Raw genomic sequence first — 13,490 nt, 5'->3', positions numbered from 1 at the left:
CTGCAGACGTCTTCCGACACTCGCCCATGGGCGACGTACTAAACTCACTAAAAAATCTATCTCTGGCAGGTGACTCGCCGCCGAACTATGTTCGGTTCGAGCTGGCGGCGGACGATGGAGAATTTTGTTTCCCACCCGCCACCCACTTCATAGCCACTGTCGAAGACCCAACCAACACGCTTGACCCCGGCTCTGCAGACATCGACGATATGGACGACGATGAGGGGCAAGGCCAGAACTCACTATCCACTAGACGAGGAACGACCAATTCCTGGTATGACGTGTGTATGGTAGACACACCCAACGACGATCTCGACGATGACAAAGAGGATCCAGTTGAGGATAAGCCTCCCGGGACACAATCCGAACACCGGCGCCCCCGGCGCCGCTCTAAGCCACGTCGCTCAAAAGAAAACAACACTAGCACCAGAGAAGGTAACACTCCGGACAATGAAGACCCTATCGCGGGAGGATCCAAACAGGAGGAACAAGAAATCAGGCAAGTGAGCCCTGATGAACAGGCCCTGCCCAGCGACAGTTCGGAGGACGACAACTACCTTTCGCTCTCCGAAGATGAGGTAAGCCTCGGCGACGAAGACTTCATCGTACCTGAAGAGCCCCTCGAACAGGAGCGCTTCAAGCGCAGGCTAATAGCTACGGCAAGGAGCCTAAAAAAGAAGCAGCAGCAACTTCAAGCAGACCAAAACCTACTCAATGACAGATGGACCGAAGTCTTGGTCGCCGAAGAATACGGCCTTAATGACCTAGACAAAAGCTACCCAAAGCACAGAATTATATACCAGTCCGATGACGGGGTGTTGGAGCCCGTACCATCGTCACATAAAGCGGCAGGTCACCGACAACTCTGTCCGGATAAAGAGGCAACTCAAGCCGAACACCAGACCGCCCCACCTCGCCGTAAAGGCAAGAACAACGCAGGTCACGATTACCCAGACGACCTGCAGAGGGACTTGGACAATAGAGCAGGACACGCAAGACCGATCTACGGATCGCGAAGGCATGCCTTGACGCTCGACGATGGCTACCTGTTCGGACGTGACAAACCTCGCCACACCCGCGCCAAATACCGAAAAGGGACTCCTTCAGAGTTACGTCGCAATGTGGCCCAACATAGAGGAGCCGCACACCCGCTATGCTTCACTGATGAAGTAATGGATCATGAATTCCCCGAAGGATTCAAACCCGTCAATATTGAATCATACGACGGCACAGCCGATCTCACAGTATGGATAGAAGATTTTATCCTCCACATCCATATGGCCCGTGGGGACGACCTCCACGCCAATAAATACCTCCCACTAAAGCTAAAAGGACCAGCTCGGCACTGGTTAAACAGCCTGCCTGAAAATTCCATAGGCAGCTAGGAGGACTTGGAAGAGGCTTTCCTCGATAACTTCCGAGGAACATATGTCCGGCCACCGGATGCCGATGACCTAAGTCACATTGTCCAGCAGCCCGGAGAATCAGCCAGGAAGCTCTGGACTCGGTTCTTAGTTAAAAAGAACCAAATCTTCGACTGTCCGGGCAGAAGCCCTTGCGGCCTTTAGACATAGCGTCCGGGACGAATGGCTTGCACGCCACCTCGGCCAAGAAGGACCTAAATCCATGACAGCCCTCACTGCTCTGATGAACCGCTTTTGCGCGGGAGAAGACAGCGGGCTCGCTGCTACCTCTTGAGCACGGCGTTGGTTTTCCCTTGAAGAGGAAAGGGTGATGCAGCAAAGTAGCTTAAGTATTTCCCTAAGTTTTTGAGAACCAAGGTATCAATCCAGTAGGAGGCCACGCGCAAGTCCCTCGCACCTACACAATCAAATAAATCCTCGCAACCAATGCAATAAAGGGGTTGTCAATCCCTTCACGGTCACTTACGAGAGTGAGATCTGATAGATATGATAAGATAATATTTTTGGTATTTTTATGATAAAGATGCAAAGTAAAGTAAACAAAGTAAAAACGGCGTCAGAAATAGCTTGTTGTCGGGAGATTGAATATGATGGAAATAAAACCCGGGGGCCATAGGTTTCACTAGTGGCTTCTCTCAACAGCATAAGTATTACGGTGGGTGAACAAATTACTATTGAGCAATTGATAGAATTGAGCATAGTTATGAGAATATCTAGGTATGATCATGTATATAGGCATCACGTCCGAGACAAGTAGACCCACTCCTGCCTGCATCTACTACTATTACTCCACACATCGACCGCTATCCAGCATGCATCTAGAGTATTAAGTTCATAAGAACAGAGTAACATTTTAAGCAAGATGACATATCTTGTTATCCTCGATGGCAACAATACAATACGTGCCTTGCTGCCCCTACTGTCACTGGGAAAGGACACCGCAAGATTGAACCCAAAACTAAGCACTTCTCTCATTGCAACAAAGATCAATCTAGTAGGCCAAACCAAACTGATAATTCGAAGAGACTTGCAAAGATAACCAACCATACATAAAATAATTCGGAGAAGATTCAAATATTGTTCAGAGATAAACTTGATCATAAACCCACAATTCATCAGTCTCAACAAACACACCGCAAAACAAGATTACAACGAATAGATCTCCACAAGAGATGGAGAGAACATTGTATTGAGATCCAAAAAGAGAGAAGAAGCCATCTAGCTAATAAGTATGGACCCGAAGGTCTGAGGTAAACTACTCACACTTCATCGGAGAGGCTATGGTGTTGATGCAGAAGCCCTCCGTGATTGATGCCCCCTCCGGCAGCGCTCCGGAACAGGCCCCAGGATGGGATCTCACGGGTACAGAAGGTTGCGGCGGTGGAATTAGGTTTTTGGCTCCGTATCTGATAGTTTGGGGGTACGTAGGTATATATAGGAGGAAGAAGTACGTCGGTGGAGCAACATGGGGCCCACGAGGGTGGAGGGCGCGCCCTGGGGGGGGGGGTAGGCGCGCCCCCCTACCTCGCGCCTTCCTGGTTGATGTCTTGACGTAGGGTCCAAGTCCTCTGGATCACGTTCGTTCCGAAAATCACGTTCCTGAAGGTTTCATTCCGTTTGGACTCCGTTTGATATTCTTTTTCTGCGAAACTCTGAAATAGGCAAAAAACAACAATTCTAGGCTGGGCCTCCGGTTAATAGGTTAGTCCCAAAAATAATATAAAAGTGTATAATAAAGCCCAATAATGTCCAAAACAGAATATAATATAGCATGGAACAATAAAAAATTATAGATACGTTGGAGACGTATCAAGCATCCCCAAGCTTAATTCCTGCTCGTCCTCGAGTAGGTAAATGATAAAAACAGAATTTTTGATGTGGAATGCTACTTGGCATAATTTCAATGTAATTCTTCTTAATTGTGGTATGAATATTCAGATCCGAAAAATTCAAGATAAAAGTTCAATATTGACATAAAAATAATAATACTTCAAGCATACTAACTAAGCAATATGTCCTCTCAAAATAACATGGCCAAAGAAAGTTCATCCCTACAAAATCATATAGTTTAGTCATGCTCCATTTTCGTCGCACAAGAATGCTCTCATCATGCACAACCCCAATGACAAGCCAAGCAATTGTTTCATACTTTAGTACTCTCAAACTTTTTCAACCTTCACGCAATACATGAGCGTGGGCCATGGATATAGCACTATGGGTGGAATAGAATATAATGATGGGGGTTATGTGGAGAAGACAAAAAAGTAGAAAGTCTCACATCAACGAGGCTAACCAATGAGCTATGGAGATGCCCATCTATTGATGTTAATGCAAGGAGTAGGGATTGCCATGCAACGGATGCACTAGAGCTATAAATATATGAAAGCTCAACAAAAGAAACTAAGTGGGTGTGCATCCAACTTGCTTGCTCATGAAGACCTAGGGAATTTGAGGAAGCCCATTGTTGGAATATACAAGCCAAGTTCTATAATGAAAAGTTCCCACTAGTATATGAAAGTGACAAAACAAAAGACTCTCTATCATGAAGATTATGGTGCTACTTTGAAGCACAATGTGGTAAAAAGGATAGTAACATTGTCCCTTCTCTCTTTTTCTCTCATTTTTTTGGGCCTTCTTTTTTATGGCCTTTCTCCCCTTTTTTATTTTTTTATTTTTCCTCGCTTGGGACAATGCTTTAGAAAATGATGATCATCACACTTCTATTTATTTACAACTCAATGATTACAACTCGATACTAGAACAAAGTATGACTCCATATGAATGCCTCCGGCGGTGTACCGGGATATGCAATGAACCAAGAGTGACATGTATGAAAGACTTATGAATGGTGGCTTTACCACAAATACTATGTCAACTACATGATTATGCAAAGCAATATGACAATGATGAATGTGTCATGATAAACGGAATGGTGGAAAGTTGCATGGCAATATATCTCGGAATGGCTATGGAAATGCCATAATAGGTAGGTATGGTGGCTGTTTTGAGGAAGATATAAGGAGGTTTATGTGTGAAAGAGCGTATCATATCACGCGGTTTGGATGCACCGGCGAAGTTTGCACCTACTCTCAGTATGAGAAAGGGCAATGCACGGTACCGAAGAGGCTAGCAATGATGGAAAGGTGAGAGTGTGTATAATCCATGGACTCAACATTAGTCATAAAGAACTCACATACTTATTGCAAAAATCTACAAGTCATCAAAAACCAAGCACTACGCGCATGCTCCTAGGGGGATAGATTGGTAGGGAAAGACCATCGCTCGTCCCCGACCGCCACTCATAAGGAGGACTATCAAAGAACACCTCATGTTTCAAATCTGTTACATAACGTTTACCATACGTGCATGCTACGGGACTTGCAAACTTCAACACAAGTATTTCTCAAATTCACAACTACTCAACTAGCACAACTTTGATATCACTACCTCCATATCTCAAACAATCATCAAGCATCTAACTTCTCTTAGTATTCAACACACTCATAAGAAAGTTTGTACTAGTCTTGAATACCTAGCATATTAGGATTAAGCAAATTACCATGCTATTTAAGACTCTCAAAAGAATCTAAGTGAAGCATGAGAGAATAATAGTTTCTATAAAACAAAAGTTACCACCGTGCTCTAAAAGATATAAGTGAAGTACTAGAGCAAAAACTATATAGCTCAAAAGATATAAGTGAAGCACATAGAGTATTAAAATAATTTCCGAATCATGTGTGTCTCTCTCAAAAGGTGTGTACAGCAAGGATGATTGTGGTAAACTAAAAAGCAAAGACTCAAATCATAAAAACGCTCCAAGCAAAACACATATCATGTGGTGAATAAAAATATAGCTCCAAGTAAGTTACCGATGGAAGTAGACGAAAGAGGGGATGCCTTCCGGGGCATCCCCAAGATTTGGATTTTTGGTGTCCTTAGATTATCTTGGGGTGCCATGGGCATCCCCAAGCTTAGGCTCTTGCCACTCCTTATTCCATAATCCATCAAATCTTTCACCCAAAACTTGAAAACTTCACAACACAAAACTTAACATAAAATCTCGTGAGCTCCGTTAGCGAAAGAAAACAAAACACCACTTCAAGATACTGTAATGAACTCATTATTTATTTATATTGGTGTTAATCCTACTGTATTCCAAGTTCTCTATGGTTTATAAACTATTTTACTAGCCATAGATTCATCAAAATAAGCAAACAACACACGAAAAACAGAATCTGTCAAAAACAGAACAGTCTGTAGTAATCTGTAAGTAACGCAAACTTCTGGAACTCCAAAACTTCAGCCAAAATAGGACGACCTAGAAAATTTCTTTATTGATCAGCAGCAATTGGAATCAATATTTTATCGCGTTCTGGTAATTTTAAACAATTATTTGCGTGAATAGAAAGTTTCTGAAATTTATAGCAAAATCAAATAACTATCATCCGAGAAGATCCTATAGGTTTAACTTGGCACAAACACTAATTAAAACATAAAAACAAGTCTAACCAGAGGCTAGATCAAATATTTATTCCTAAACAGAAGCAAAAAGCAAAAAAAAATTGGGTTGCCTCCCAACAAGCGCTATCGTTTAACGCCCCTAGCTAGGCATAAAGGCAAGGATAGATCTAGGTATTGCCATCTTTGGTAGGCAATTCGTAAGTGGCTCTCATGATAGATTCATATGGTAATTTTATTTTCTTTCTAGGAAAGTGTTCCATGCCTTTCCTTAACGGAAATTGGAATCTAATATTTCCTTCCTTCATATCAGTAATTGCACCGATCGTTCTAAGGAAAGGTCTACCAAGAATGATAGGACATGAAGGATTGCAATCGATATCAAGAACAATAAAATCTACGGGCACATAGTTTCTATTTGCAACAATAAGAACATCATTAATTCTTCCCATAGGTTTCTTAATGGTGGAATCCGCAAGGTGCAAGTTTAAAGAGCAATCATCAAAATCACGGAAACCTAACAAATCACACAAAGTCTTTGGAATCGTGGAAACACTAGCACCCAAATCACACAAAGCATAGCATTCATGATCTTTAATTTTAATTTCAATAGTAGGTTCCCACTCATCATAGAGTTTTCTAGGGATAGAAACTTCCAAATCAAGTTTTTCTTCATAAGATTGCATCAAAGCATCAACGATATGTTTAGTAAAAGCTTTATTTTGACTATAAGCATGAGGAGAATTTAGAACGGATTGCAACAAGGAAATACAATCTATCACAGAGCAATTATCATAATTAAATTCCTTGAAATCCAAAATAGTGGGTTCATTAATATCTAGAGTTTTGATCTCTTCAATCCCACTTTTACCAATTTTAGCATCAAGGTCTAAAAACTCCGAATTTTTGGAACACCTTCTAGGTAGAGGTGGATCATATTCAGTCCCATCATTATCAAGATTCATATTTCTAAACAAAGGTTTAATAGGGGACACATCAATAACTTTTGGATCTTCATCTTTATTTTCGTAGGAACTAGAAGAACACGCTTTTACAAAGCAATCTTTCTTAGCACGCATCCTAGCGGTTCTTTCTTTGCATTCATCAATGGAAATTCTCATGGCTTTGAGAGACTCATTGATATCATGCTTAGGTGGAATAGATCTAAGTTTCAAAGAATCAATATCAAGAGAAAATCTATCAATGTTCCTAGCCAATTCATCAACTTTAAGCAATTTTTCGTCGAGCAAAGCATTGAAATTCTTTTGTGAATTCATAAACTCCTTAACACTAGTCTCAAATTCAGAGGGCATCTTATTAAAGTTCCATAAGAATTGTTGTAGGAATTATCATAATTATTAGAGGAATTGCTAGGATAAGGCCTAGGATTAAAGTTTCTACTATACGCGTTGTTACCAAAATTATTCCTACCAACAAAATTTACATCCATAGATTCATTATTATGCTCAATCAAAGTAGACAAAGGCATATCATTAGGATCAGAAGAAACACTCCTAGTAGCAAATACTTTCATAAGTTCATCCATCTTTCCACTCAAAACATTAATTTATTCTACCGCATGCACCTTTTTACTAGTAGATCTTTCAGTGTGCCATTGAGAATAATTAACCTTAATATTATCTAGGAGTTTAGTAGCTTCTCCTAAAGTGATTTCCATAAAAGTGCCTCCCGCGGCCGAGTCTAAAAGATTTCTAGAAGCAAAATTCAATCCGGCATAAAAAATTTGTATAATCATCCATAAATTCAAACCATGTGTAGGGCAATTACGTATCATTAATTTCATCCTCTCCAATCTTGTGCAACATGTTCATGAAAGTTGCTTAAAATTCATAATATCGTTTCTAAGAGAGATGATCTTAGCGGGAGGAAAATATTTAGAGATAAAAGCATCTTTTCACTTATTCCAAGAATCAATACTATTTTTAGGCAAAGATGAAAACCAAGCTTTAGCACGATCTCTAAGCGAAAAGGGAAATAGATTCAGTTTAACAATATCATTATCCACATCTTTCTTCTTTTGCATATCACACAAATCAACGAAGCTATTTAGATGGGTAGCGGCATCTTCACTAGGAAGGCCGGCGAATTGATCTTTAATGACAAGATTCAACAAAGCAGCATTGATTTCACAAGATTCAGTATCGGTAAGAGGAGAAATCAGAGTGCTAAGGAAATCATTGTTGTTGGTATTGGTGAAGTCACACAATTTAGTATTATCTTGAGCCATCATGACAAGCAAGCAATCCAACACATGAGCAAACAGGAGACAGGCAAAAAGAGGCAAATGGAAAAGAGAGGGCGAATAAAACGGCAAGGGTGAAGTGGGGGAGAGGAAAACGAGAGGCAAATGGCAAACAATGTAATGCGGGAGATAAGGGTTTGTGATGGGTACTTGGTATGTTGACTTTTGCGTAGACTCCCCGGCAACGGCGCCAGAAATCCTTCTTGCTACCTCTTGAGCACTGCGTTGGTTTTCCCTTGAAGAGGAAAGGGTGATGCAGCAAAGTAGCGTAAGTATTTCCCTCAGTTTTTGAGAACCAAGGTATCAATCCAGTAGGAGGCCACGCGCAAGCCCCTCGCACCTACACAAACAAATAAATCCTCGCAACCAACGCAATAAAGGGGTTGTCAATCCCTTCACGGTCACTTACGAGAGTGAGATCTGATAGATATGATAAGATAATATTTTTGGTATTTTTATGATAAAGATGCAAAGTAAAGTAAACAAAGTAAAAATGGCGTCAGAAATAGGTTGTTGTCGGGAGATTGAATATGATGGAAAATAGACCCGGGGGCCATAGGTTTCACTAGTGGCTTCTCTCAAGAGCATAAGTATTACGGTGGGTGAACAAATTACTGTTGAGCAATTGACAGAATTGAGCATAGTAATTAGAATATCCAGGTATGATCATGTATATAGGCATCACGTCCGAGACAAGTAGACCGACTCTTGCCTGCATCTACTACTATTACTCCACACATCGACCGCTATCCAGCATGCATCTAGAGTATTAAGTTCATAAGAACAGAGTAACGCTTTAAGCAAGATGACATGATGTAGAGGGATAAACTCAGGCAATATGATCTAAACCCCATCTTGTTATCCTCGATGGCAACAATACAATACGTGCCTTGCTGCCCCTACTGTTACTGGGAAAGGACACCACAAGATTGAACCCAAAGCTAAGCACTTCTCCCATTGCAAGAAAGATCAATCTAGTAGGCCAAACCAAACTGATAATTCGAAGAGACTTGCAAAGATAACCAATCATACATAAAAGAATTCAGAGAAGATTCAAATATTGTTCATAGATAAACTTGATCATAAACCCACAATTCATCGGTCTCAACAAACACACCGCAAAACAAGATTACATCGAATAGATCTCCACAAGAGAGGGGGAGAACATTGTATTGAGATCCAAAAAGAGAGAAGAAGCCATCTAGCTAATAACTATGGACCCGAAGGTCTGAGGTAAACTACTCACACTTCATCGGAGAGGCTATGGTGTTGATGTAGAAGCCCTCCGTGATAGATGCCCCCTCCGGCGGAGCTCCGGAACAGGCCCCAAGATGCGATCTCACGGGTACAGAATGTTGCGGCGGTGGAATTAGGTTTTTGGCTCCGTATCTGGTAGTTTGGCGGTACTTAGGTATATATAGGAGGAAGAAGTACGTCGGTGGAGCAACGTGGGGCCCACGAGGGTGGAGGGCGCGCCCTGAGGGGGTAGGCGTGCCCCCCTACATCGTGCCTTCCTGGTTGATGTCTTGACGTAGGGTCCAAGTCCTCTGGATCACGTTCGTTCCGAAAATCACGTTCCCGAAGGTTTCATTCTGTTTGGACTCCGTTTGATATTCTTTTTCTGTGAAACTCTGAAATAGGCAAAAAAACAACAATTCTAGGCTGGGCCTCCGGTTAATAGGTTAGTCCCAAAAATAATATAAAAGTGTATAATAAAGCTCAATAATGTCCAAAACAGAATATAATATAGCATGGAACAATAAAAAATTATAGATACGTTGGAGACGTATCACTCGCTCGTAGAAGCGATAGCGCCAACGACCCGGGCATTTCCGAAATCCGAGACGGCAACGGCAAGCCACGACGAAGCAAAAAAACAGTCGCAATGATAATGAAAGATCACGCGACACGGCGGTCAACGCCGGATTCAGCAATCCCAAGCCCGGTCAACGGGAGAAGCCATTCAAGGCGAAACAAGACGAACCATCCAACCTGGACATGATATTGGACCGACCCTGCCAGATTCACGGCCACCCCGACAAACCAGCTAATCATACTAACAGAAACTGCAGGGTCTTCAAACAAGCCGGCAAGCTCAACGCCGAGCAGAAGGGGAAGAAGCCGCCAGGCGACAGGAATGACGGAAAGGTTCGCCAACGAAACTCCGGGGGTTAGAAGCAATCTCCACCCGGGGATCAACTACTCCTAGAACGGAAATAGCAACCCGGCTTCCGCGGCCCACTCCGTGCACCTACAAAGTTTGTACTACGCATACCCGGGGATCAAGATACCATGGGTATTGGCGGAATCACAATACGGACAAACCTGCAAGCACTCCAATAACTTTTTATTATTATTATTTATTATCTTTTTATTTCTTCCTTCGCTATCCTTTTAAAAATAGGTGACGAACAGGATAAACATCTGAAACTGGCTCTATCGGAGTCCGGATCCGTACACTCACCTACGGGGCCATTTCCATAAAGGATTCCCCCCACCGACGACTGGCGGCGCAGACGTGCGACAGGAGGTCCAAAATAACTTTTTGTAGACCGCATTCTCTATTTTTTGAGCCTGTACTATGCCCGTTCCTCCGCCTCCAACCCCGAGCATGTCAAATAGCCGGGAGGATGGCTTTTATATATCATAAGTGATCATTGGCATATCGCTCAGTCCTAGTAAACAGTATCCGAACTAATAATCCGTGTTGTTTCTCCAACAAATATGGCTCCTACAGTTATTTCACAGAAATACCTTGGCATAACATGCCAGGGGCTCGGTGTGGGAACAAATGAGTCGCCAGTAAAAGTCTGAACAACTCTATAGTGTACTTCGGCGTCGCAAGTTTGGCCTTATATGCATCAGCTCCGAATCATTGTCTTGGGTCAATAGTTGGGTTGCCCGGCTCCTGTGCTTGCTACCCTACGTTCCGCTCTATCGGCTAGGGTAGTAAAGGGAGAACTACTGCGATTGTGCCCTGGTCTAAACCGGATGAGGACCTCGGTAGAGAAAGCCGAAAACTGACTGTCATGATGCGGCGAGAGCTGGTCAACCACTTGATGACTTCTTGGAATCCTTAGCGATTCTCCTGTCACACGAGGGATCTGTTTCAGATCAAATATGTAAGGCATCATACGCCGCATACATACGAGGGGCTATGTCGTAGTCCCACCATAAAACTCCTATGGCTAAGTGAAAGTGTTAATGCCTTATAGTCCGATTGCCTAGTTCGCCGCATTATCACCTCCTTCATGGACCAAGACGTTGGATAAAGAGTGATTAAATGCTTTCCGAACACCCCCGTACTTCCTACAAGGGGGCTGAAGCTGACGACTGGAAAACTTTCAGATTATATTAACACGGCCACACACGAGGAATTCAAGCTTTCGAGCAAAACATGAAAATAGATTAACTATAAATTTTTCTTCTACAATTTTGATACACCTCACTCAAATATTATGTCTTTCGAGCACTGGCCCTCTATGAAGCGGGCGGCCTCTAGGACATCTTCAAAATAATGTTCCGGTTCTGGACGGTCCTTGCCTTTGGGTGGACTCTTCGCCGCAACATCGATGGCCTTCATCTTTCCTCAGAATGTCTTGACTCGGGCAAAGGCCATCCGTGCACCTTCAATGCACGCTGACCGCTTCACAGCATCGATTTGCAGCACCGCGTCAACAAGTCTTTGTACCAAACCAAAGTAGCTATCCGGAATAGGCTCAGTTGGCCACAACCGGATTATGACATCCTTCATGGCAGCACTGGATATCCGATGAAGTTCGGCCCATTGGGACATCTGTTCATTGAGCAACAGGGGGCGCTTTGATGTGCCAAACTGCGACCAAAAAAGCTTCTCCGTTGCATACCCATCTCGCACTTGGTAATATTGCGCCGCATCGGAAGAACTCTTCGACAAGTTCAAGAACTCGTCCGGAGAACTCGACACTTCGTTAAGCTGAGCATAGTTCGGGTCACCGAACTTAGTTTGCAGCAGAAAGGGCTTCCCAGCCACAATCTCCCTAGCCTGCCGAACATCCTCAAGGGTTGCTCTGGATTCCGATTGAGCTTCCCTCTCCTCTAGTAAGGCCTTGTCCAGTTCAGCCGTTAAGGCTTTATTCTCCTTCTCCAGAAATTTGCAGCGGCCAGTAGCATTTTCCAGTTCGAGCGCCACCGTGGATATCTTCTCCTCATCTTGGCGCCGTGCAGCTTGTTCAGCTTTTAGCTCAGCCGATGCCTTTTCGGCAGCAGCATCGCTATGTCGGGCCTGCTCCTTGGCCCGAGCCAGCTCCGCTCGAAGAACTTCAATGGCGGCAGCACCATCTGCAGCCACACATATTCCAGCATTCAGATTTCAGCATCATGCTTATACCACATAAAATGTCTGGGGATTACCCCGAGTACATACCTTGCGACTCGTCAAGACGCATATTGATTAATGCAAGATCATCCCCTGCCACATCAAGCTTCCGCTGCAGCTCGACAATCTCCGTAGTCCAGGAAGTGGCCAAAGGGGAAGCAGCCTGTGTTCAAGTTTATCAGGTTAGTCCTCAAACGATCATTTTTTTGATCCTCCGGTTGCTTCCCAGTGGAAGCCAACCCGAGTCTCAGGGGCTACTACCTATACACAGGCACATCTTTGCAAATAAAACATATTTGATCACAAACCTCGAAGCCTTTTAGCAGGCTCATGAAGGCTTCATTCAAACCGCTCTTCGCGGACAAAGTCTTCTCAACCAATGTACCCATCAAGGTACGCTGCTCTCCCGAGACAGATGCTTTTCCCAACATGTCCCGCAATATATCCGGAGTCTCTGGGTCTTCGGAAGCCGCTCTAGAAGCCCGACCATCCTTTGAAGGAATCTGTTCACCCATCTCCAGAATCGCTGTCGGCTGCGGGCCAGACAGTCCGGGGCCTTTGTTATCATCAGCCCCAGAATCCCGGATGGTTGGAGATCCACCTTCGGTTACTACCTCTTCTTTCCCCGGTGTAACCTGTTGACTAACCGGGACCCTCCGCGATGACACTTCAGAGTCATCCGCCTTACTGGGAGAGGAGGTTGGAGGAGGCATCTCGCTCTCCATCATCTCTGGGAGGAGACTTCCCGAAGAAGAGGATTGCCCAGAAAAACTCTGTGCCGACCTGTAAAAATGCATGAACGCGTCACGTATATCTTCGGCGATAGCGACGGAGCGGGACATTGTCAAAGTACTCCGGATTCACTTACGGTTTGGCCGAGGGCTTGTCCCCTTGTTGGAGCCGTTCGACGGCGTCGCTTTCCAAGCCCAAGCCTCTCAACGGTGGCATCTTGCCCTTCTTGGGAGACCGCCCCTCCCAATCTTCAGAG

Source organism: Triticum aestivum, chromosome 6D, assembly GCF_018294505.1.
Source record: "Triticum aestivum cultivar Chinese Spring chromosome 6D, IWGSC CS RefSeq v2.1, whole genome shotgun sequence".
In the NCBI taxonomy this organism is placed as follows: Eukaryota; Viridiplantae; Streptophyta; class Magnoliopsida; order Poales; family Poaceae; genus Triticum; species Triticum aestivum.
This window is presented reverse-complemented; position numbering follows the sequence as displayed.